This window comes from Natator depressus, chromosome 22 (genome assembly GCF_965152275.1).
Source record: "Natator depressus isolate rNatDep1 chromosome 22, rNatDep2.hap1, whole genome shotgun sequence".
Classification (NCBI taxonomy): Eukaryota; Metazoa; Chordata; order Testudines; family Cheloniidae; genus Natator; species Natator depressus.
Window position 1 is genome coordinate 19,275,736 of NC_134255.1, and position 22,946 is coordinate 19,298,681.

General features: G+C 49.8%; 1 protein-coding gene across 6 annotated transcripts in view; it reads right to left on the bottom strand.

Moving 5' to 3' along the window:
- Positions 1-22,946, bottom strand: part of BCL9L (BCL9 like) — a 159,493-nt gene that overhangs the window by 75,797 nt on the left and 60,750 nt on the right. For 2 of the 6 annotated variants that reach the window (XM_074936574.1, XM_074936573.1), the window contains one exon: positions 7,584-7,719. The exons of 1 other annotated variant lie outside the window; for it this stretch is intronic. The gene's annotated coding sequence lies outside the window, so the exon portion shown is untranslated. Of the gene's footprint in view, positions 1-7,583; positions 8,178-8,390; positions 8,458-9,848; positions 10,003-22,946 lie in introns of those variants that run through there. 3 more of the 6 variants (XM_074936571.1, XM_074936572.1, XM_074936576.1) reach the window with 3 other exon arrangements.

Below are 22,946 nucleotides of genomic sequence, written 5' to 3' on the forward strand. Positions count from 1 at the left end.
TCTGTGGTTTCACTCGGTATTTCAGGCCATCTCTCACACAGGAGGAGTTTGGCTCCACTTTCCAAGTCTCGCCCTCTCTCTGGCACAGGACGCCAACCTGGCTCCTGGCCCAGGGTTCGGCTCCAGTGAAGCTTCTCATCAAGCAGGGAGACACCCCGTCCCCAGGCACAGAATGCAGCCAATTCCTGGAGCTGCTTATCACCTTGGGGAGCATCAGCCACAGCCCCAGAGCAGGCTCCTCATTGCCCCCTAACTTTCAGGAATGCATACTGGGGTTCAAGACACCTTGGTGATTAGGAGGCCTCGACTCTACTTCTGCTCTGAGAGGAAGTGGGATCTAGCAGTAAGAGCCAGGGAGCCCCAACTCCTGGGTTCTATCCCCCGTTCTGGGAGGCCGTAGGAGTTAGGGGGAGGAGCTGGGGGTTGAGCTGAGGCTCTTGTGTTCTGATCCCTGCTCTGTCACTGACTCTGTGTGAGCCTGAATAATCTCTCTCTACTCTCAGTACTTCTGATTTTCCCACCTGGAAGATTGAGGGAGCACGGCTGCTCCCTTCCCAGGGGCTCTGGGAGGATTCAGGTTTATGAAGTACTTGGAGCTCCACAACTGAGAGGTGCTTCCGAAGAGCTGAGTGTTGTTATTGTTCAGCATGAAGACAAGCAGGTCCCAGCACTGTCTTCTGGAACCTCATATACTGAGGAACAGACTCACTTCTCCCAGCCCTGACAGATTTAACATGGAGCAGATCCCGTGGCCCAGACAGAGGCCTGAGCGTCTCAGAGACTGCAGAAGGAAAGAAGCCAGATGGAGCCGAACAGCCAGGGCTGAGATGTCTGTCCCCAGGGAAGCGTGTGTGTGGGGGGGGGAAGAGGGGGGGTGTTAGAGGAAGGGAATGAGCCACAGGAGGGACTCACAGTTCCTAACAGACAGAGCCCCATCCCTACCACAGAGATCCTGCTCAGACTTTTATAGCTACAGCCAATACCACTACTTCCTGGGCATGGCTACCACGTCTCATTGCTCACAAGTACCAGTGCTGCAGGATGCATGGGCCATTCTCACTGTGTGCCAGCCCCAAACCATCACCCCTCACAGGTCCTCCCCACTCTGCTCCCATTCAACAGCAGCAGAGCCAGAGTTGCTGGAACCACAGCCTGGCCTGCCCTCCCACTCTGCCAGAAAGGGTAGAGGGGAGCAGACTCCCCAAGAGAACACCCTTCCCCTCCAACAGCAGGCCTGATACAGAGGGAGGCAGTCTCCCCAGTTTACAGCACCCTGGATGGTTCCATTGGATTTGTGTGTGTGTGTGGGGGTAAATCAGGGCTCAGAGAGGAGCCATTTAATTATCCACATCAAGACCCTGTCAGCTGAGGAGGAAAAGCCCCCCCGACCCCCCTCCAGAAGGAGGCAACAGCTAAGTATATGAAGGAGGCACCCCGTCGCCCACCACTCACAGTCTGAGAAGCCTCAACAGACTTTCACACCTCCAGTGACCAGCTCCTTGCTGTGAAAAGAATGGGATGTCACTTCCTCCCTGCTCTACACAGGACTCTCCAGTCTCCCTTGCTTCCTTGTAATTGACACTAGCACTGAAGAACCCCACTGGCCATGGCTGTGGCCCCTTTCCAAAGGAGTTTCCAATGTTGGCCTCTCCCAGCAGGGCATACTGTAGGGAGCAGGGCAGGAGTACTGGCTGCGGGGACTCTCATAACTACTCAAGTCCCAAGGGTGTTTCACAGCCCACATCATAACCCAGGCACGAGCACATACGTGGCAGGTCTCAACAATGCTCTACTCCCACCCATACAAAGTAGGAAGCTGGATGCCAAGCAGAGAGGGAGCAGGGAGCCCCGCTTGGACCTGGTGGGAAGATGGAATCTCACTGTCCTGATCTCTGGGAATCAGCACAGGTCTTGGTTAGTCATGACAAAGCCTGGCTGGCATTGCACAAGCTCCCTTCTCCTTCTGCACTGGAGAACAGAATGCCTGCTGCACTCACAAACACAACCCCGCTTTCCAAGGAAGTTGGATACGTGCACGGTTCCTGGCAACCCGCCCCTTGATTACGTGGCTCTCCCTTAAATCAAAAGCAGGTGCCAGTGACATTAACTGCTTCCTCTGCGCCAACTCCTGACAGGGAATAGCCCTGCAGCAGTACAGGCTCCACAAGGAGGTGACCCCAGATAGAGGTAATTCAGTACCCAAACCCACAATTGGTAACTGGGTCTGACAGAGGACAGGAAAGAAATGGATATCCACGGGAGCTGCCTGGTGCCAAGCAGGTGTCCTGGAGATTGTCCTGTGGAAACATACCATCTGGGAGAGAGTCTCCAACAAGGCCCATGTGACTTGGCCAGCTCTGGTTCACAAGGGAAGGCTGGGCAAGGACAATAGAGATCAGCACAGAGACTGACACCCTGCCCTCCTCCAGCATTTCTCAGACAGGAACGCAAGGCACTTTACATGCACAACTCCCTAGGAGGTATACACAGATGGAAAACTGAGGCACCCAGAGCAGGAATGACCTGTCCAAGGGTCACACCAGCACCTCATAGATGGATTCAATTCTTGGTTCTAGGAATCCTGATTTTCAACCTTCCCTGCTTCCCCCCCCTCCTCATCCCCAGCCCACACCAATAGATCTTATGGTTACTATCAGAAATGGAGAAGGAAAAGCAACAGCCAAACTTCTAGGTTCTTTGCTCTGAGATGTGTGTGAACCAGTGACTTCTGGGGTCATTTTTAACCACAGATTCACAAGTTCAACCCTGTGGAGAAGTGAGACACAAACAGCTCACAGAACTTGCACTGGACAGTCAGCACCTTCCACAGGAGGGAAAGAAATCAGGTTGTAGTAGGATGAAAACTGGTGGGGACCAAGGCCTAGCCTATGCCAGAAAAGAGTGTGTTTGCCAATATAGCTTACCCCACTTTCCCAAACAAACTAAGCTATATCTGCAAAAGCATATCCCCCACATCACTGCATCTATACTAGAGCTTTTGCTGGTATAAAAATGTCTTTAAACCCCCCCCACACACACTCCTAACAGAAATTACTATCCCAGCAACAGCTTTAATTACAGACCTGTCCTGAGTCTCTACCCCTGCAAGGGCAGAGTCCAGCACCCTGGGGAGAGGATGCAGTGGCTGATATAACTCTTGGTCTTTGCCAGACCACCACCACCATGTGGAAAACCACAGCTGTAGGGCAACCTCCAGGGTCCTGTTCAGTTGAAACTGGGGGCTGTGGGTATTTCTGGGCAGACATCCAAGGTGACCAACATGGCCATCTTATGCCATCATGGCTCTGTGATCTTAGAATTACCTGAACAAAGGAGTGGGAGAATGGATGAGCAAAGCCTCACATGGTCCCCACAGCATGTGGGATGGGTAGAAAATGAGCCCCAACTTGTGCCAAACTGGAAAATGTTTTTACAGAAGAGCAACAGTGACAGTGAAGGGTCTGGAAATGGTTAGTCAGCAGCAAAGAGCCAAAGAGAGCTATGTTTGTCTGCCCTGGCCACCAGATGACTGGTAGTGGAATACAATTGCTGCCCACAAGGCTGTGATTCTTGGATAGGTCCAAGAGCACAAGCAAAGGAGGGGAAGATTCTGTCAGAAGACTCATTCCATGGAAGAATCATTTCTCTAAGGGACTAGGTGTCCATTACTCAAGACATTCAAAGCTGAAATGGACAGACATCAGGGGAATGGAGAGCCGGAAGCCAGTCTGCCTTGCCCACTAGGGATGGGTCCAACCAGTCCACCACCTGTAGAGTTCATTTCTACTTCTAGATCCCCACAAGGACAGCCACTTAGAGAGCAAACAAGCAGACAACAGCACAGGATGGGTAAAGCCTCATTCACCAGAGCAGATGAGCCTGAATCCACCAGCTAATGCAGCAAAGGGAAACATGTCATGATATTGGCCATAAGTAAAATACCAGGCACAAGAAATGCTGATGAGACTGGCAGTGACTTGGACTTTGCAACGGTGGTACCTGACAGGGGAAGATGCATCAGGCCTGGGGTGGGTGGGGGTGGGTTAAGCCCAGACAAAATAACTGCAGAAAAATCCCTTGGCCTCCAGGCTGCATGGGCCAGGAATACAGCTGAGGTACCTTGGTGAGGTAAGGGAGAGCTTTCTGTCTAGGTGAGCAGCAGCTGTGATAAAAGGGGAATAACCCCCTCAGGCCTCCTCACTCAGGAAGTAGAGCTGGAAGGGTGAGAACCCAGGGGATGCTGGCAGGAAGGTGGACTCCCGGGGGGAAGAGAAGGCAAAGATCCCTTCCCAGAATACCAAACTTTGAGAAGCTTGTGCAAACTGGGTTGAATTGTTCGCAAAAGAGACAGACAGAGCTGACAAAGTCTTAGAGGTCCCAAACAAGTACAAGTCCAGTGCGTGGCCCCAGGCCCAGTCAAGAGTTACTCCAGATTTACACCAGTGGAACCAAAGCAGAGTTTAGCCCCAATGCATTCTATGCAGTCAGCAGCTACACTGAGACAGCATTGCCTAGCTATTAGAGCACAGGACTGCGAGCTACAAACTCGCATAGGTGCTGGAACTAGGCGTGCTGCCGCACTCCCTGGCTTGAAGTGGCTTCCATCATATACAGCGTTTACATTTTGGTTCAATGGCTCTCAGAAACTTCACTATTACAAATTATTCAACCACCCTCGGTAATGCCTGAGTTTTAATCTCAGCTCTGACACTGCCTTGTGTGATTTTGGGTAAGTCACTTCAAATACTCGGCCTCACTTTCCTCCCCCATCTGTAAAATGGGGCAATAGGACCCATCTTACAGGAGATGAGTTAATAGGTAGAAAGCTTTAAAGTAATATTTTGTGCAATGTGCATGGGGTCCGACTAGATGATGGTCCCTTTTGGGCTTAAAGTCTATGAATATATATCGTTATTAGCCTCCTGGTAGAGGGTTAACAAAAAAAAAAAAAAAATCTTGGTTTTAAGCCTGTATTCTTTTAAGTATATTTTTGATATTCTTCCAAAAAATCCTCACCCAGAAAAAGATTAAGTTCTGGTTTTTGGATTTAGAGAGAACTGAAACATGATTAAGGCACGAAAACTGTGAAAAACATGATAGATTTCTCCTCAGTTCACTATGCAATACAACGAGAGAGGAAGGAGAGGGCATCACAGGATATTTATGTCCATCAGAAATGGTAGATTAGATGTAAAAAAAAGATTTCTATAGTATTAAGGGTTTGGATGCTCAGTTTTGACACAGACTCACCATGTGACCTTGGGCAAACCACTTCCCCTTTCTGTGCCTCAGTTTCATTCTCCCTCATTCTATAAAAGTAGGGAGAACAATGCACACCCTCCTTTGCAAAGAACTTTACGATTGATGGCATGTCATTATTTCCTGCTTGGTGTGAAGCAGCATTTGGAAAGGGTGGCAAGAAATCAGGGCTGTGTTCACAGGAGACTAGTCCACAGGTCAAGAGTAAGCAGCTAAAACCCTCATATTCCATTCTGCAAAGCCAGCAACGCAGTCCTAGGTGTGCAGTTGTTTGTGCCTTCGGTGTTGGCAATGCTCTGCCTTACGTGCCCAGGACGCAGGTGTATGACACCACAGCGGAACACCATGTCATGTAGCACTTCCCTAAGGCATACAGACGCTGCATACTACACCACAACAGCATGCCCTGTCATGTAGCATGACTTACATGTACAGAAATGCAGCCCTCTCATGTTTCTACCCCAGCAAGTGGCTGCTAGCACAAAGCAGCGCTGGGGCAACTTCACCACCTCCTCACCACAAAACAGTGAAGGGCACATTAATGTGGATTTCGATGGGGGAGGGAAGGTTAATCCGGAAGAAAAAAGGAGTTTTGCTCTCTGCAAACTGACCAGGTATCCTTCCTTCCCAAGTGAGAACAGTGAGCAGACCCTGGTATGATATTCCAGGGAACGGGGAGAGCTTTTCCCTGTTGTCTAGTTCACGGATAAGAGACTGGCCAAAATTGGAGCCATTTATCCAGACTCTACCTGAACTTCGATAGTTCCAGATAAAATGGGCCCCAGTTCCAAGCCACCCCAGGGTCCAAACTGGCGAAGACTTGTGAAACCCAGACCTGTCCCAGACAGAGCAAGCCAGGCCTGGAGCACATGGGGAAGGCTGAATGCACGGCAGGTAAGCCTGTCACACCTGTAGCAGAGCCATCAATGAGAATAATCTGCCCCCACTCTTGGAACTGCTGCCAATGACAGTGCCCTTGCAAAGGGGAAGCACTGCAGCTTAAGAGAATGAGTCTCCAAACATAAAAACTAAGCACCAAGGGCCAAAGAGAATGGAGATGAGGCTCATCATGTGCCCAGAGAAAGGGAGGCGCAGACAGGGCCTCTGTCCCACACATCCCCAAGTCAGAAAACTCTCCATGCAGTGAGGAGGGAACAGGAATATTTAGAGGGCTAGATCCCTTGCATCATTGCTCCAGAGCTGTAGACAAGTGCCCTCTGCACATCGCAAACTGAGCAGAAGGGACAGAAATGAGATACTGGGAAAATGACCTAATACATCCAGACTCCTCTGAGGCCAGTGCCCTTTCCACAAGAAGTTCTTGTCACCTCTGTATAGGAACCTCTCAATTCTGCCACCTCTACCCCCTAAAAACAAACAGCCCCATGGGAGTTGTAGTACAATGTCTGATTACTCCTCTGTAAAGCCAGATGCAGGTGCTAATCTATTACTTTGCCATGCTGCATTTTCAGACTGGCCTGTGTTCAGTCTCTATGCACAGCAGCCTGCAGCCCACCATGATTTCTGAACACATGAAAAAAATCAAGAGAAAAGCAAAGACTTCTGCTTGAGCAGCCAGACAAACAAGAGAAAGGAAAAAGACTACAGCTACCAGAAGCCTTTGGGGCCACGCAGCCAACCTTCAGTTGCCAAAGGGCCTGCCTGCTCTCTTCACACTGGCTGTACTTTGATTCAATTCAATGACTTCTACCCAGTCACTGGATGCCTGTGCTGTCCATCACCCCGTGCCTACTGCCAGCTAGGCTGACTGAAAATGACAGCCATAATCAAAGATCTGGGCTTTGAGGTGATGTTCAAAAGAAACTGTCAATTTCTCACAAAAATAACACGCAGACACATAGAATTGTACTCCAAGTCAGCAGCCCAAGCTGAGCTCCCAGAGCAGCCCTGCATACCAACAGGCAGCAGGGGAGGGCACTTACTTCCTCACAAACAAGAACAAAAAAGCAAGACGACCTTTAATTTTAAACTTAAAACAATTAAACATTTGCAACTACAGGTCTTCGTTTGCTACCAGGAATCCTAAGCATAAGGCACACCACATTCCTCCCAAATCTAAGAGGAAAACAAAACTGGAGTTCCCCACAAGGGCCCTTGCAGTCTCCTGGGGAAAATAAAGATTAGGACTCTGACCAATCTTTTAAGAAAAACACCTAGGAAGTCTGCAGCATGGTGGAAAAAATACCCCCCCTGCCCAGCCCCAGACTTATCACTACACCATACAAAATGGACCTGCCTGTAGGACAGTCCTCTCATTTCAAAACACTCAGGCATTGAAAGAAAGTGGTTGGGAGACTACTTACCTTTCTCTTGCTCCGGGTCTCAAGAAAGGCCAGAGGTATTTCCCATAGTGATCTTGTGCTTTTTCTTCCTCCTTTGGGCTTTTCAGCAGCTGTCTCCTCGGTGAAGCTTGTTAGAGGGGAGCTGAGGATCTGGAAGCTGCTGGGGGACAGCCATGCAGTCAGGGCTCATGGTCTTCTTCACCAACAGCCTTCCAGCCAGCTGCAGGGGGCTCTGGGGAGTGGATCATGCTCTTTCCACACACACTGGAGTCTCACCTACATGCACAGCACACACACACATTGCAAACACTCTGTCTCTCGCACACACTTTCACTCCTTCAGTTGTTTCACTTTCACTTGAGGAGAATTCAGACTCAGTTTCTGGTGGGGGAGGCTGCTGGTTGCCTGATATTTAGCAGCAACTTCCCTCTTGCCACCCTGAAGTTACAGGAACCTTCTCCACAATTTTCTTTTTCCCCACTCTTGATCCTTATTATTGTTTAACTGTCTGTTAGATCCCTCCAGCTAAGAATCTCTGTATTTTTGAGAGGATGCTGTTATAAAGTGGGCAAAGCTCTGTGTATGGAGTGCTCCTTTCTCTCCCTGAGTCTGAATAATCATTTGGAGAAACAGGATCATTCACTTTGCCTTCATACAAGAAGCCATGCAGTGCCCTGTCAAAATAAAAGCCCCAGTTTGCCTCTTCCACTGATTAACTGCTTCCTAATCTAGGTCTCCTCCTCTGGCCTCCCAGTGGTCTGACTGAGAGGAACACCTTGCAAAAAGAGATGATGGGAAACAATTAACCCCCATTGCTAAATGCCTCACCTGCACTTATGGCCCAGAGAAATAATGGCAGGAGAGGCAAAGTTTTCGAAGGACATTGTTGAGGAGCCTTAAAAATATATATATATATTTTTTTAAATCAAGGAAACTCTGAAAGAGCAAATCTTACAAAGTTACACACTCAGGACTGGTGCTCTTGCTTGTTCCTAGGAGTAAAAGAAGAGAAATGAGTTTTTTTTCAAATATCAGGAAAGCTGCCCAAGCTAATGACAGAGGACAGGCAGCCCCCACGTAGGCAAACTTAGCAAATCAGCTAAATATCTGCACCTGAGTCTCCTGCTTGGTTGGCACAGTAATTAAAAGCAGCCCCTAGAGAGCCCAAGCCCCTACCAACTCCTCGCTTGGGAGTGAATTAAACTCTGACAATGAAGAGGGAGGTTCCTTGTTGCTGTTGTGGATCTGACTCACTAATGATCAGATCATATGAAAACTCTCCACAGGATTCTAGTAGAGGGCAGGATCCCTACTTTGGTTAAAAGACCAATCCTGCCACTGACTTTAGTGGAGACTGGGGGTACTCAGCACCTCTCAGGATCAGGCCCTAAATCCTTTATTTGCTTTTGAACTGTTGGCTGTGAAAGCTTAAGTCTTTCCTTTTCTAAGTGTTTTATTACAGTGGGGTCACCAAAATCCCTATTCAGGTCCATCTCCCCACCAATGCAGAATTGTTCCCGCCTGGTATGAATTCTAGCAGATTGTGGCCTATTCCAGTTTAAAGCAATGGTTAGTCCTTTACACATTCACAGTCCTTTCCACATGGCTCATAGATGTCACCAAATGCCAGCACTTTTCTCAACAAGGAGGAAATGTTCTTGACTTTGATTTTTCAGCAAAGGAAGGTTCTTAAAGGACTGTACCTACTGGGTCATCCAGTGCTCTGACTCTATGATGCTTTTGGCCTGAGAGATTCTGCTGCTGCATGGAAAGGTACAGCGTTGCTTTACTAAGGGGGCTGTAACTATGCAAACAAAAGTTACATTTCCATGCAGTAGCAGCAAAACAGAAATGTTCAGCCTAAAGCCACTAATTTTAGAATGAGGAAAATGCCAAGAACTAAAGTAAAGTTTCCAGGAGAGAGTGCAGCAGGTGTTATCTCAACAACAGGTGCAGCACCTCAGAAGAGAATGGCGGCTGTCTTTGCAGTCTGGGAGAGGTAGCAGAACTGTAAAGGTACAGTACACACAAAACAAAGGCCTCACAGTTTCAAGCTCCATACACTCACTCATGCTATGCTAATACTCATGAGCTAGGCTTTGCCATACACCCAAGCAGATGCAGGGTGAGCTGAGTGCTGTACAGTTAATAAGAGGGCTGGGTCATCTGTCTGACCATCCAGCTCCATCATGGGAACTTAGTAAACTCTGTGTGTGTATGGGGGGAGGGGGAGGGAAGTGGCAAATTACTGGCTATTAGAACTAATGGGATTATTGAGTACTTTACCTAAAACTAGCAGGTATGTCAGAAGCTGCTGTTCTGAGCACCCACATCTCCACTGGTCTTTCTCCCTTCAGTATGCGGGAAGATCAGAGAACAACCTAAGAACAGCCATCCTGGGTCCATCTAGCTCAGGTTTCAGAGTAGCAGCCGTGTTAGTCTGTATCCACAAAAAGAAAAGGAGTACTTGTGGCACCTTAGAGACTAACAAATTTATCTTCCAACAATGGCCAATGCCAGATGTTTCAGGGGGAATAAACAGAACAGGGCAATTATCGAGTGATCCATCCCCTGTTGTCCAGTCCCAGCTTCTGGCAGTCAACCCTGGTCGTCACCTGCTGCTCAGTTTAAAATCATGCATGATCGCATTGGGAGTTCACACCCTGTAAGGGAATGGCAGAGCCTACACACGAACTATGGTCACGCACCCTTGCAAGTGGCTTTTCAGGCATGTGGCTATGCAAGAAGTGTATGTGACTCAGGAGTCTGTTTACATACATGCTGTGGTCCATGTTTAGCCAACACCAGTATCACTAACGTTTAGTCTCTATTTTGCACGTACATGTTTGTGAATGTACACACGTGTGGGAGTGGAGTGTACCTGCGTGCACCCCAGACTATACCCTTGTCACAGCTTCTGTCCTTTAGTCACTAAGCATCTCTGCACCACCAGGGCCTGGCTCCAACACCATTTAATTCAGCTTAACAAATCCCAGACTGATGTCCTGCTAAGTGGCAAGAAGAAGCTTCTCAGCCCAAATTCCAGCCCCCTCTGCTCCATCCTCGCCCCAAACTGTCCAGGCTTCATCTCTGAATGAAACTCCACTAAACCGCATATTCAGTCCAAATCCCTTACCACTTGCATCTCTCTCCAGAACCCAAGTCTGCTGGTCCTCACTCCCATGAGGAACCCCGGCATTCCACTTTCTCCTTCCTCCTTCCCCTGGGCCCACAACTTCTGCCGAGATTGGTCATTGAGTCTTCACCTCTTCTCATCTGGACAACTCCCAACCACCAACCTGACTGCCTCGAGCCTCTACCCTTCACGCATGAAGCAACATCTCCCCTCTCTTGCACCTAGAACTGCGGCCATGCAGCTACCCCCTTCCATTGAAATCACCTTGGCTTCCTGTCTCTTCCAGAAACCAGTATAAAATCCCCCTCCTCACTGGCAGGTCCCTCCATGGGGTTGACCCCCCCCTTCCACTCATCTAACAAGATCTTGGGGAGTGACAGGGTGGGTGAGTCGGACCAACTTTTGTTGGTGAGAGAGACAAGCTTTCAAGGCACACAGAAGTTGGCCCAATAAAAGATACTACCTCACCCACCATGTGTCTCTAATATCCTGGGACCAACATGGCTACAACTACACTGTATACAGGATCTAGTGGAGGTATTTTAGAGTTTCAGAGTAACAGCCGTGTTAGTCTGTGTTCGCAAAAAGAAAAGGAGGACTTGTGGCACCTTAGAGACTAACCAATTTATTTGAGCATGAGCTTTCGTGAGCTACAGCTCACTTCATCGGATGCATACTGTGGAAATTGCAGAAGACATTATATACACAGACACCATGAAACAATACCTCCTCCCACCCCACTCTCCTGCTGGTAATAGCTTATCTAAAGTGATCATCAAGTTGGGCCATTTCCAGCACAAATCCAGGTTTTCTCACCCTCCGCCCCCCCACAGACAAACTCACTCTCTTGCTGGTAATAGCCCATCAAAAGTGACCACTGTCTTCACAATGTGTATGATAATCAAGGTGGGCCATTTCCTGCAGAAATCCAGGTTCTCCCACCCCCTCACTCCCCTCCAAAAACCACACACACAAACTCACTCTCCTGCTGGTAATAGCCTATCCAAAGTGACCACTCTCCTTACAACCTGCATGAAAATCAAAGTGGGCCATTTCCAGCACAAATCCAGGTTTTATCACTCCCCCACCCCCATACACACACAAACTCACTCTCCTGCTGGTAATAGCTCATCCGAAGTGACCACTCCCCCTACAATGTGCATGATAATCAAGGTGGGCCATTTCCAGCACAAATCTAAGTTTTCTCACCCCCCCCCCCACACACAAACTCACTCTCCTCTCACCCAAAATCTAAACAGTGCATCCTTGCCCATTTTCCTAATAAGTTCAGGAAAAACCCTGCAGGGCTGTCAAGCTGGGACAGTTTGAACAAGGAAGAGTTCAAAAAAGTATAAGTGAGATTTTCCAACATCTAATTGAAACTTGAAGCATCCCGGCACAGAAGGAGTCTCTCTGCAGGCTTGAACCTGGGAGAGGAGACGGTTAGGCTAGCAGCTAAAGGAGCAGAGGAATGGAGGGGGCAAAGGGGCTTAGATACAGTTTGGCATATGCTCAGATGGAAATAACATCTATTTCAAATGCACAATTTCCTTTGGCTGGGTGGCTAGGAATAGAGACTTCCAAGCAGTGGATGGCATGCACCTCAGGAAATGTATTCCAAGTGGGAGCCTGCTGTTGGTAAAGGCATGACAGATACAGCTGAGAAAGGACCAGCTGGTTGCCAGGGCTCTTTGCAGGCCCCCGCTCTGCCTCCTGCAAGCAGAAGGGAGCTGTACAACACGCACACATTAGGCTATTAAACCAGTCCACCCACTTTTGGCTGATGCCAGCAGCATCCTAACCAGGATGTGTCACCTTCCTGTCTGCAGCACACTAACTGTTCAGGGGTGGGTTGGGGAGAGTGGAGAAGGCTGGAGGCAGGGACCACTTGGCAGCCTCTTAAAGCATTGCAAAGCTAAAGGGGATCCAGGGACAAACAACCAATCTCAGCCGATGGGAAGCAGTAGCCCTAATTGGAAATGAAAATACATCATTCCCTCCTGCTCCACGTGCATACATGAGTGGCCACAGCCAGAGAGAGAGAGACACCCTATATTATTAACCCTCCCATGGCCAGCAGGGAGGAATGTCACAGCAAGAAAGCAAATGTGGCCTCTGGCAAGCAAAGATCCAGGAGTCAGGTCAAGCCTTGCATTTGTCGTGTCAAGGTCTATGATCTTTCAGATCTCACAAGCTAAGCAAGTATGGCCTAGGTCAAAAAATATTTGATAGACCTCAAAGGAATACCCAAGAGCTTCAGGGAGCCGTGCTGGTATCTTAGGTAGATACTGTTCTTTGCTTTCAGTCATACAGAACCAATGTGAAAGCAAGGCACTGGAGGCACTGTATTGCAGGGAGCAGTGTGGATAGCTTACTTGGGGACACTCCCCACAAAGTCATTGCTACGCTACAGGGAAGTATGTGGGTAATACAGCAGGGCATGGTCTTCCACCAAGTTAGCACTCACCCGTGTCCCAGCCTGATGCTACAGGGTACAGTGTTGCAGGAAGTGCCATCTTTTGTGGAAGACGTAGAAGTGCAGCATGCAGTAGCTTTATCCATAGGATTCCTCAGCAACCCTCCCTCCTCCACCACCTGAGAGCAGGCAAGGTGGGCAGCTTTAGAAGGGGAGACAGCACTCCCTCTGAGATCCCCAGTAGGAATTAGCAATGAATGGTGGCCCAAGCACACTCTAAAGTCTCAGAAACCAGAAAGCAAATAAAATGACCCTCAACTTTTTCAGATCGTAAATCTTGTGATTTTTTTTTTTTTTTTTTTTTTTGGCAGCCTGACATGATTTTTGGAGGCTTGGGGCTGTCCGTACTAAGAACAGTGAGTGGCATGATTGTTTTCTGACCTGGCAGGGGTTGGGAGGCTCAAGGATTTCATGTGTGCAAAGCACTCTGAGCTGCGGGCTCTCTCTGTCCCCCAGCCTGCACTGGGACAGAACTGGGACTCTGCCGACTGACTCACAGGAACTGCAGCTGAGGGTTTGTGCACCACTGCCCCCTTGTGGAGTGTGCCTAAACTGCTGATTCCCAACAGCTCCCTCTGCTTGGCTGAAGAGGTGCCAGGCAGGCAGTCGGAACGTCGTTGCCCCTACTTGAGGAAACATCTTTCCCTGCCTGAAGTGTGCGTCAGTCACACAGGTAACCTCAAGTCCTACATGTCACAGGTTAGCGAATCTGCTAAGGAAAGAGTGGAAACAAGGGCAATGTTGCCTTCCCAGTAGGCTTTGCACATAGGTGCTGAAACTAGGGGTGCTGCCACATCCCCTGGCTTGAAGTGGTTTCCATTATATACAGGGTTTACAGTTTGGTTCAATGGCTCTCAGCACCCCCACTATACAAACAAATTGTTCCAGTCCCCCTGGCTTTGCACCCAGCTTGGGATCTGAGGATGGAACAGCTGCGTCTACCAGTAATGATGCTTTTCCTCTTTTTTAGCACCTGCCATGTGAAAAATCTCAGGGTATTTTGGAATGTTAGTAATGAAGACTCCCATTAAGTAGATGCCAGTATTAAGCTTACTTTATACATATAGCCTGGGAAACTGAGGCACAGGGAAGGAAAGTGAGTTACAGACAGAGCTGGGAGAAGAACCCACGAGTCCTGGATCCCCAGTCCCCAATCTCATCACTAGACCCCACTCTCTTCCTACAGCTATGGTGTTGTTTTTAATTTGGACTATAAAATAATAAACTAAGACAAAGAGAATCCGTGTGTGTGTGAACAGGGTGGTGGCATCGCTAACATTCATGCTGTACTCTAACAGGTGAGCAAACCACAGCCTGTGCTCCCCAGACAGGGGCAGGAAATGATGTAATTCATTTGACAATCATATTTATTGAGGCCACGTTGTTCCTTTGGTTGTTTGCATTTTGGGTACAGAGCAAGCTGGGGTGGCATGAATGAACACAATATGCATGAAATTCTGCAGAATTTACCAAAGCAAACTTCAGATATTGCAGCCAAGAGACACCCAAGGGAAAAGAGAGACACTCACTGTTCCCAAAACCCAATGAGAAGGGATCCAAATTCTCTTTTGAAGGTATTTTCCCCAAGGCACTGAGTGGCTTTGCACCTGAGGAGAGCAGCAAACAGGCTGGAGTAGAGAAAGGGGACAATCTGGCCACAGTGCCAAAATAATACAGACATCTCTATTCACCCCTGTATAACAGTGGCCCTTCCTTGGAGGAGGATCTCAGCTTGCTTCACACAGCCACACATGAACCCTCCTTCTTACAGGCAGGGAAACAAAGGCACAGAGAGGTGAAGCCCAAGCTCCCATAATGAATGCATGGCAGGTTCCAGGTCTTTTCACTCCTCACCCTCTGCTCTCACCCCTAGACCACACTGGCTCTCACTATTGTCTCAGAACACCAGGCAAGTCTCCAGCATGCCCAGCGTTTGTCTATGAAATTCCTGAAGATGTGGGAGCCTCACAAAGGTCCCTGCTCTGAATGGGCCACACCCTGGAATAGCACAACCTGTTTCGGATGCTTCTCTGAAGTATATCTGAGCACCTGCCCTGGGGTCCTGCGTGTGGGTCAGACCCAAATGTTTTCAAAGCTTATGGGGCAGGCATTCTCACTCGGCCTCCAGCAGGTTGCCTAGCCCTACTCTCACATCATTGCCCCACGTGACCGGCAAGCGGTGAGATAATGCAATGCTCTGCCCTGCTGGGCACCTTCTAGATCTAAACTGCCCTAGCACTCGGGATTCTGATCTGTACCCCCAGTCTGCATGGGGCTGGGGATTTTCATGGCTTTACCCTTCCTTCTCTCCCCATAGCAATGTAAAGTCATGAATATATCTAATGCCCTATGAGTGCAGCCGACCACGGCACACAGAGGGTTAATAAAAGCACCTGACTGCTGCTGTCTGGCATGGTGGCACCCAACACTCATGTGGAAGGGGTATAGATGCTGGCAGCGCCTTTCTCCAGCTGCCTCCGATCCAGACGGAGCATACCAAGCCCCCTGTTCGCCAGGCCCTCCAGCCACCTTTCCCTTGTCCTCTTTTTCTTTTTCCTTGGCCTCCTGGGCTGCCTACATCATAGCACCTCACATCTCTCCCAGGCTGTGCGCATGAAAGCGATAGAGTGAGACTGGGAAAGGTCAGCAGGAGGACCAGGCGCTACTGGCTCACTGCTGAGCCTTTGTCTTTAATTAACATCTGCTGAGCAAGCCATCCTCCCTACACTTGACTCTTACTCCCCATCTCCCCTTCCCCTCCTCTGTCATTACACCCACACCAGGAGAGACAGGACGGCGAGGCGATGGGGGAAGCAGAGTCCCTGGAGCTCCTCACAGCCTCCCTATGCCAAAAACAACAAAATCCCAGCAGCTGATTCCAGGAGCTGCCTGGTACATCAGCATGTTAATGAGTCCAAGGCTGAGCAGCCCAGACCGGCTGCTACCTGCTTCTGCCACACACGGAGCTTTCCTGACTTTGGGCCATTTGGGTTTTTTCCTCTTGTAATTTCTTTTCAGTAAATTCAGCATTAGCAAAAGGTGCTGTCTAGACAGCACGGTAGATCGAAGCCCTCTCTCCATCGCCAGCACACACAACAGCAGGGCAGGCTCCTCCACGCTGCCCCAACAATGTGCCACTCCATTGCCCTCAGTGGACCCCTCCAGGCACTTGGAGATTTCAGGCTCCCTGGCCCAACCAGCCCTTGGCCCTTTGCTGGCAGGAACAGGACTGTTAAATCGTATACACCCATGCTCTAGAAACCCACCACACTAGAGAGCTACCAAACCCATCCCCAACAGGCCAATGACCAGCAATCAGCAGGTACAACTGTCACTCACTACTGCCTGGGGGTGGATTGGAACCAGCACCCCAGAGGCTCCATACCCCACTCCCTTCCTCATCTCCTGAGTCTGAAATTACATTTCACCATAGGTTTCTGTACCACCGACTGTTTGGCTCCACTGTTATTTCCCTTGCAGAGAAGGGTCCCCATTACAGCATGTGTGCTGGGATGGGGAGCAGGATAAAGGAAGAGGAGGCAAGTGCTCTGCTGGACAAGTCAATGCTGGGGTGTCCCTCCCCCAGTGCTCCAAACAGCAACTCCTTTCCTCTCTGTTGGGAAGGGAGGAATATTGCTTTCCCCACTGTACAGGGAGGCTGTGATACAAACTGGCCCAACTCACTGCAGAAAGCTGGGAAGGAAAAGAACTTTGCTTCAGTACCCATCTCCTCACCTCATAAGAAAGGACCCTGTTTGGAGCTGCAACCTCCAAGGATCAGGGAGTGATTGTCTCTTACTGTCCTGGCCTGACCCTGACCCTAATCCATCAGCCTGTGTAGCTGTTGCTTCCTACCATTTTCTGTTGACTGACAGGTGGTAAGCAAATGCCCTAAAGAAACTTCATGAGCTAGTCTGCAATGGAGATAGGAAGTGGGACAGGCTGGTTTCTGTTGCATATGTATTGGCACAGGGTTTAATTCACCAGAAAAGTGGTTAATTGTTTTAGCATGAACTAAGCTGTACTCACTGCGAGATGCCATCTTCCTGTTGGCTAATTGTGCCAGAGAATAGTTTTTAAAAGTGATGCACTGTTGCAACTAACGTTCTAGCCCACACCTGTGTTTAATGGGTTAGTCCAGAGACACAGGTGTGCTACACAGCTCATTGAGAACAGAGGGCTGGCTTCCATCCCAGGTAAATGGTGGTATTCAACCCTCAGTTCTTTAGAATCTCTTTTCTACGTTTGATAAGAGTTAGAGATAGGCCCAGCGTACAAAATTCAGGTGCAGATTTGGAACCTTCCCAACCAGAGTTGTTGTCTGGACCAGGTTTGTTGCAGGCCAATTTATACCTTGGCATTTTGTTAAGGAAACCAAGCAGGTGCCTTGTGATTCATTATATAGTAACCAAGCTGAAGAACACTAAGTCACCTGAGAAGCCCTGGGCAGGAACAGAAGGGCTGCAGACACCTGGGATGATGCTGGAGGGAGCCAGAACCCTGTAATGGGCTCCATCCTGATCCCAACAGGTTGGTGGAGTTTGGGATAAATAGGACCTAGATCCCAATCAGTCTTGAGTCTGCTCATCCCTGCTGAGCCCCTTTGCCCCTCCCACACCAGCCCCAGCCCGATGCAGTGACCAGGGGTATGTCTACACTGCAATTAAAACCCCATGACTGGCCTGTGCCAGGTGACTTGGGCTACGGGGCTGTTCAATTGCTGTGTAGACATTTGGGCTTGGGCTGGAGCCTGGGCTTTCAGACCCTGACAGGTGGGAAGGTCCCAAATGTCTACACAGCAATTAAACAGCCCCTTAGCCCAAGTCAGCTGGCACAGGCCAGCCATGGGTTTTTAATTGCAGTGTAGACATACGCAGGGAGACCCATGTGGGCAAAGCCCTTCATTACATTCATGAACTAGGACCAATTAACCATACCAGAGTTAATTCCATGACTCACAGTTAGCTGGAGCCATGTCTCAGTGAAGCTTGTCTCTCATTCCAGCACTATGCAGCAGAGCCACTGGAGAACACAGCAGGTATGGTGTGGTGAGGGTAAGTCCCTGCCTTGTACTGCAGCCCCCGCAGGCAAGTGCTGTGAAATATGCCCATTCTGACTTGGCACTGCTCTGCACTCACTCGCACTGCGTACATGAGGACACACAGTGCAGGGCATTGCCCCACCAGTCCCTGTGGAAATCAGCTCCACAGACTACACTAGGGTCAAGCAGGAAAGAGAAGGCCCTTTGCTCTGCAGCGAGGACATCAGCTGCGAGGATCCAGCCCAGGGTGGCTTTGTGTGCTCAGGTGCTGGATCCTCCTGCTCCCATACATGCAGCACACGTGGCTCTGGCATTTGGGCTACACTCTGGTACAGGTGGGGCTGGACTCATTCATGTCCTACCCTCACTGGAAACTGCTGCACAGAAGGCATAAGCCAGAAAGGGAGAAGGGATGAAGGCTGCAACCATGCTGGGAAGGGCAGATGACACCACTACCACCATGAAGCTGTTTTGCCTGCCAGCTCCTCCTGACTCTCCCCTCAGATCTTGCCAGCCTCCCATGCTCCCTAGCTCTTTGGGGTCTCAGTCTCATTTCTGTGGGTTTGTTTTTTTTTAAATGGTATGACAAGGTGCTGTGTCAAAAATATAAAAAACAAAAAAACCCACCCAACAACATGGGATCCAAAGGTAGGTCTGTGCCCAGCGCAGAAGTCTCCAGGCTGGCTAGGGAAGAATGAGTTCCCTTATTACAAGCTCATTAGAGTCTGACCAGTGAGGCAGCGGCACTTCCTATTCCACCTCTGCAGCTGCCTGGGCAGCATGTGCTCATTGGTCAGATGGATCTGAAGAGGGCCATGATGAGGATCTCCTCTTCACTTTTACAGCGCCTTTCATGGTAAGACCTCAGTCTGCTTCACAAACCCTAACTCATTAACCATCACAGCCCCATCAGCACAGGATCATTGCCCCACTGCACTGAGGGGAAACTGAGGCACAAAGCAGTGTCCTGGCGAAGACCACCCAGTGATTTAATGTATGACCTAGGAATGGAGCTTGGGAATTCCAGGCTCTTGCTCAATGTTTGCCTCCCAAAGCTGCGCATAAATCTCAGGAGTCCTGACTCCCAGCCTCCTGCTCTAACTGCCAAGTCTGGGTTCTTGAGAGCTTCATGTATACTGCAGTTGTAAAGGCACAGGTCTGGGCCTGGTTTGGGGTGGCAGAGAGGAGAGCCCCATTCAGCTAAGCAGGTCTTCCCCCACCCCCAAGTAACATACATACTACGATCACAGTGCAGCTACTGCACCACTTTCCTGCAGAGATCTAGGGCTGCCACAATTCCAGAAGCATTACTGGGTTGCCATGTTTCTGGATGCTTGTGTAGCCTCAGTATCCCTGCAATACCAGATGTACCCTGCATACCTGTGCAGTCCCAGTGCTGCTGCAATCCTACCTGCACTGCCCTAGCACTGTCATTCCCATGCTCACTGTATGCCTGCGCAGTCCCAGTGTTGTTGCAATCTTACATGCCTACTGCTTCTCAGAGGATGCCCTAAACCCAGATCCATCATGCTGTCTGCAAAGCCCTGGCACTGCTGTGAACCTGGACATCCCCTGGCCAGGGAGATCAGCACAGCTCCTACTGGACTGGCCAAGGAGAGGCTCCTTGGCAAATCTGAGGCCAAGGCCCTTGCTATGTGCTTTGTCTGTAGTAACATGCATGACTCATGCAGCAATTCAGGCCTGTCCTGGGGCAGCCAAATGCTGGAAGGAGAGAATTTGTTTGGAAATCAGGCTACCAGCTGCTTCTCGCTCTGATTTTTCTGTCAAAGAGGGGTGGGGCCAAGTGGTTAAAGGTTCCTATTCCGTTGGTCCCAGGGCTGGTGTGTTTGTTGCACAAGGCCCCACACAGACCTCTGCTTTGCTGCCAATAGACTTGTCACACTGGTGATGTCCAACGTGGTGTCTGGGTGGCAGCTCAAGACATGGGCAAACACAAACCAGCCATCTGGAATCTTGGGATCCCTGTGCTCCAAGTCAGGAGAGAGCTGGTGTAGCCCTGGAGCCAGCTGAGGGTGAGAGCTGGCTCTCCCATCACAGACATAAGGTGGGTGAGCTAACATCTTTTATTGGACTAGCTTCTGTTGGTAAAAGAGACAAGCTTTCAAGCCACACAGAGCTTCAGAGCTGTCCAGATCTGAAGAAGAGCTCTGTGTAGCTCAAAAGTTTCTCTCTTTCACCAACAGAAGTTGGTCCAATAACAGATATTACCTCGTCCAGCTTGTCTCTCTAATATCTGGGGACAAACACAGTTACAATATCTCCCATCCTAGGCGGACAGCAAATGCACCATTGGGAGCCAGAGGCTAAAAGAGTAGCCTGAAGAGTAAGACCTGGATCCTAGTGCAGCAAGGGAGGCTGCTGGAGCAGCCACCAGCAGAACTAACGTCCTCGTCTGCTGTCAGCACAGACAGCCACACAGTGCAATGAGGATGGCAGGGACCAAAGGGTTAAACCATTTAGCAAGACCACCAGTGTGATAAATGTAGCAATCAGCAGAGACAGCCCTCCCACCGCCACCTAGGGCTAGGGCTGGCTGGGGAGCAGGGAAGGTGGCAGTGAAAGAGGTGGGTTGGGAGGACTCTTATCCTGATATGGCTCCTTCCTTCCTAGTGAGGGTTTGGAAAAACTGAGCAGGCAGGGCTGGCTCTGAAATCCCAGCGCCTCAGTGACACAAAGCCAGCCACATCTCCCCTCTGAAATAAAGGAGAGTTAGGGGCTGGTGTGGGTCAGGGACAGGCAGACATGCATCCTGCCTTGCTTACACCCATGCACCCTGCTAGCTTCAGTGGATGGTACAGGCCATGGGGCAAGGGCTGTGCACATTTGGGGGTGGGGGAGAGACAGATGATCTTGGGGTGGGTGGAGGGAGAAAGACACCATTCCACCCCCCAGGAGTGAGGTTTTCCTATGACATTCCTGGTTGGCTGCGCAGGTGTGAACAGGCCCTGCACAGGCTGCAGGGGATTTCAGGTTAGTACACACAGATAGGTGGTTGGCTCTGCTGTTGGCTGGCTGCTATTGCATTCCTGAGCTCCCCCTCCTGCACAAGCACCTGGCTCTGCTCCTCCAAGCACTCTGCACCTCTGAAACTCCTCCGACAACAAACCTGATAGGGAGAGCACCCCAAACATACACACGGTATGTTGGTAAATACATACCTGAACATGTAACTAAACACACAGGGTGTAATAGACGCACACAGTACATGGACATTCTACATACATACACATGTACTACTGCACACACAAAGTATAATACATACACAGGGCATGGATGAAGACATGCATCCTGTGTACTCAGACATACATGACAAACAGTGTTGCGCTTCTGTTGTGCCTTTTATCTGAGGATCATAAAGTGCTTTAGTAAGAATAATTAACTCTGGAGAGGTGGGTTGGTTTAATTATCCCGATTGTACTGATGGGGACACCAACAGTCAAGTTATGGAACTTGCCCAAGGTCACAGAGAAGGCCTGACTCCAAATCCCCTTCCTCCTTTACACACACTCATAGTCCCTGTTTCTTCACCATTAGTGGAGTTCTGAGGCTTGGACATTGCAGGCAATTGACTTCCTGCTCTCACTCTCTCAGGCATTGCTAGGCCACCCATCAGTGGTCTAAGCTCTGAGTGCTGCTTGTGCCCAGGGCCCAGTGGACTTATCTGGCCCAGGTTCCAAGATAGTCATTTACTCAACTATCTACAACATCTTAATAATGTGGCCACAGTCACCAGCTGCGAGAAGGTCCTGGCCCTGCATGAGATTAGTTCTGTGCGCCAGACAGGGACTCTACGACAAAGCAAGAAATACAGCACTTCCCTGAAGCTAAAAGGGGTCCCAACGTGGCCCTGCTGCCCAGATGGTGCCAGCTCCCCTGCATGCTATGAGGAAGGCTTATCTGACTCGTGTTTAGAGCAGGGGACTGGACATCAGGGATTCTGGGCTCTGTTCCCAGTTCTGCCACTGTGGCTTTAGGTCAGTCCCTCTCCCACTCTGTGCCTTAGCTTCCCCATCTGTACACTGGGAATAACAAGACTTTCGTGCCTCAGGAGGGTGCTGAGCAGCCAAATTCATTACTATCGGAGAAGCGCTTGGAGACATTTGGAGCTAGCAAAGGGCCACGCTTCCTTTCTGTTGTTCTCAGCCCTGCCCCATGCACTCAGCTTTCACCTTTTCTTTGGCCCCTGCCCTGTTTAAACTCAGTATCTCTGCATCTGTGAAGCCTTTAGGGAAAGACCGAGAACCAGCATTAGGAGCACCAGGCTGGGGAGGCAGAGGGTGCATAGCCCTTCGCATACTGACCCATTGACCTATGGTCCCTAGCCCTGGGGCTCACATCTTCGACGGAGAAGATGAGCTGTCCTCAGCATCCTCCCTGCACCAGTCTCCTCTCCCACTCTCCTCATCTAGATTCTCCTCTTCTTTCACCACCTGGTTTACTCCTCTCTCTCTCTCTCTCATCTTCTCCTCTCAAGCTCCATTTTTTCCCTTTCTCTCCTCCATCTCCCCTGTTCCTTTCATCTACCCCTCCCATGCTTACTTCATCTGCTTCTGCTCCCTCACATACTTCTGTTCTACCCTCTCTCTGCAGAGATGCACTGGGACACTAGTAGGTTGGTGTGTTTCAGTCCGTGGTGGGCAGAAGAAACTGATCTCTCTCCTGCACCTCGTTGTCAAGGTGGAACAAACAATTTGTAGAACTGCCCCCTGC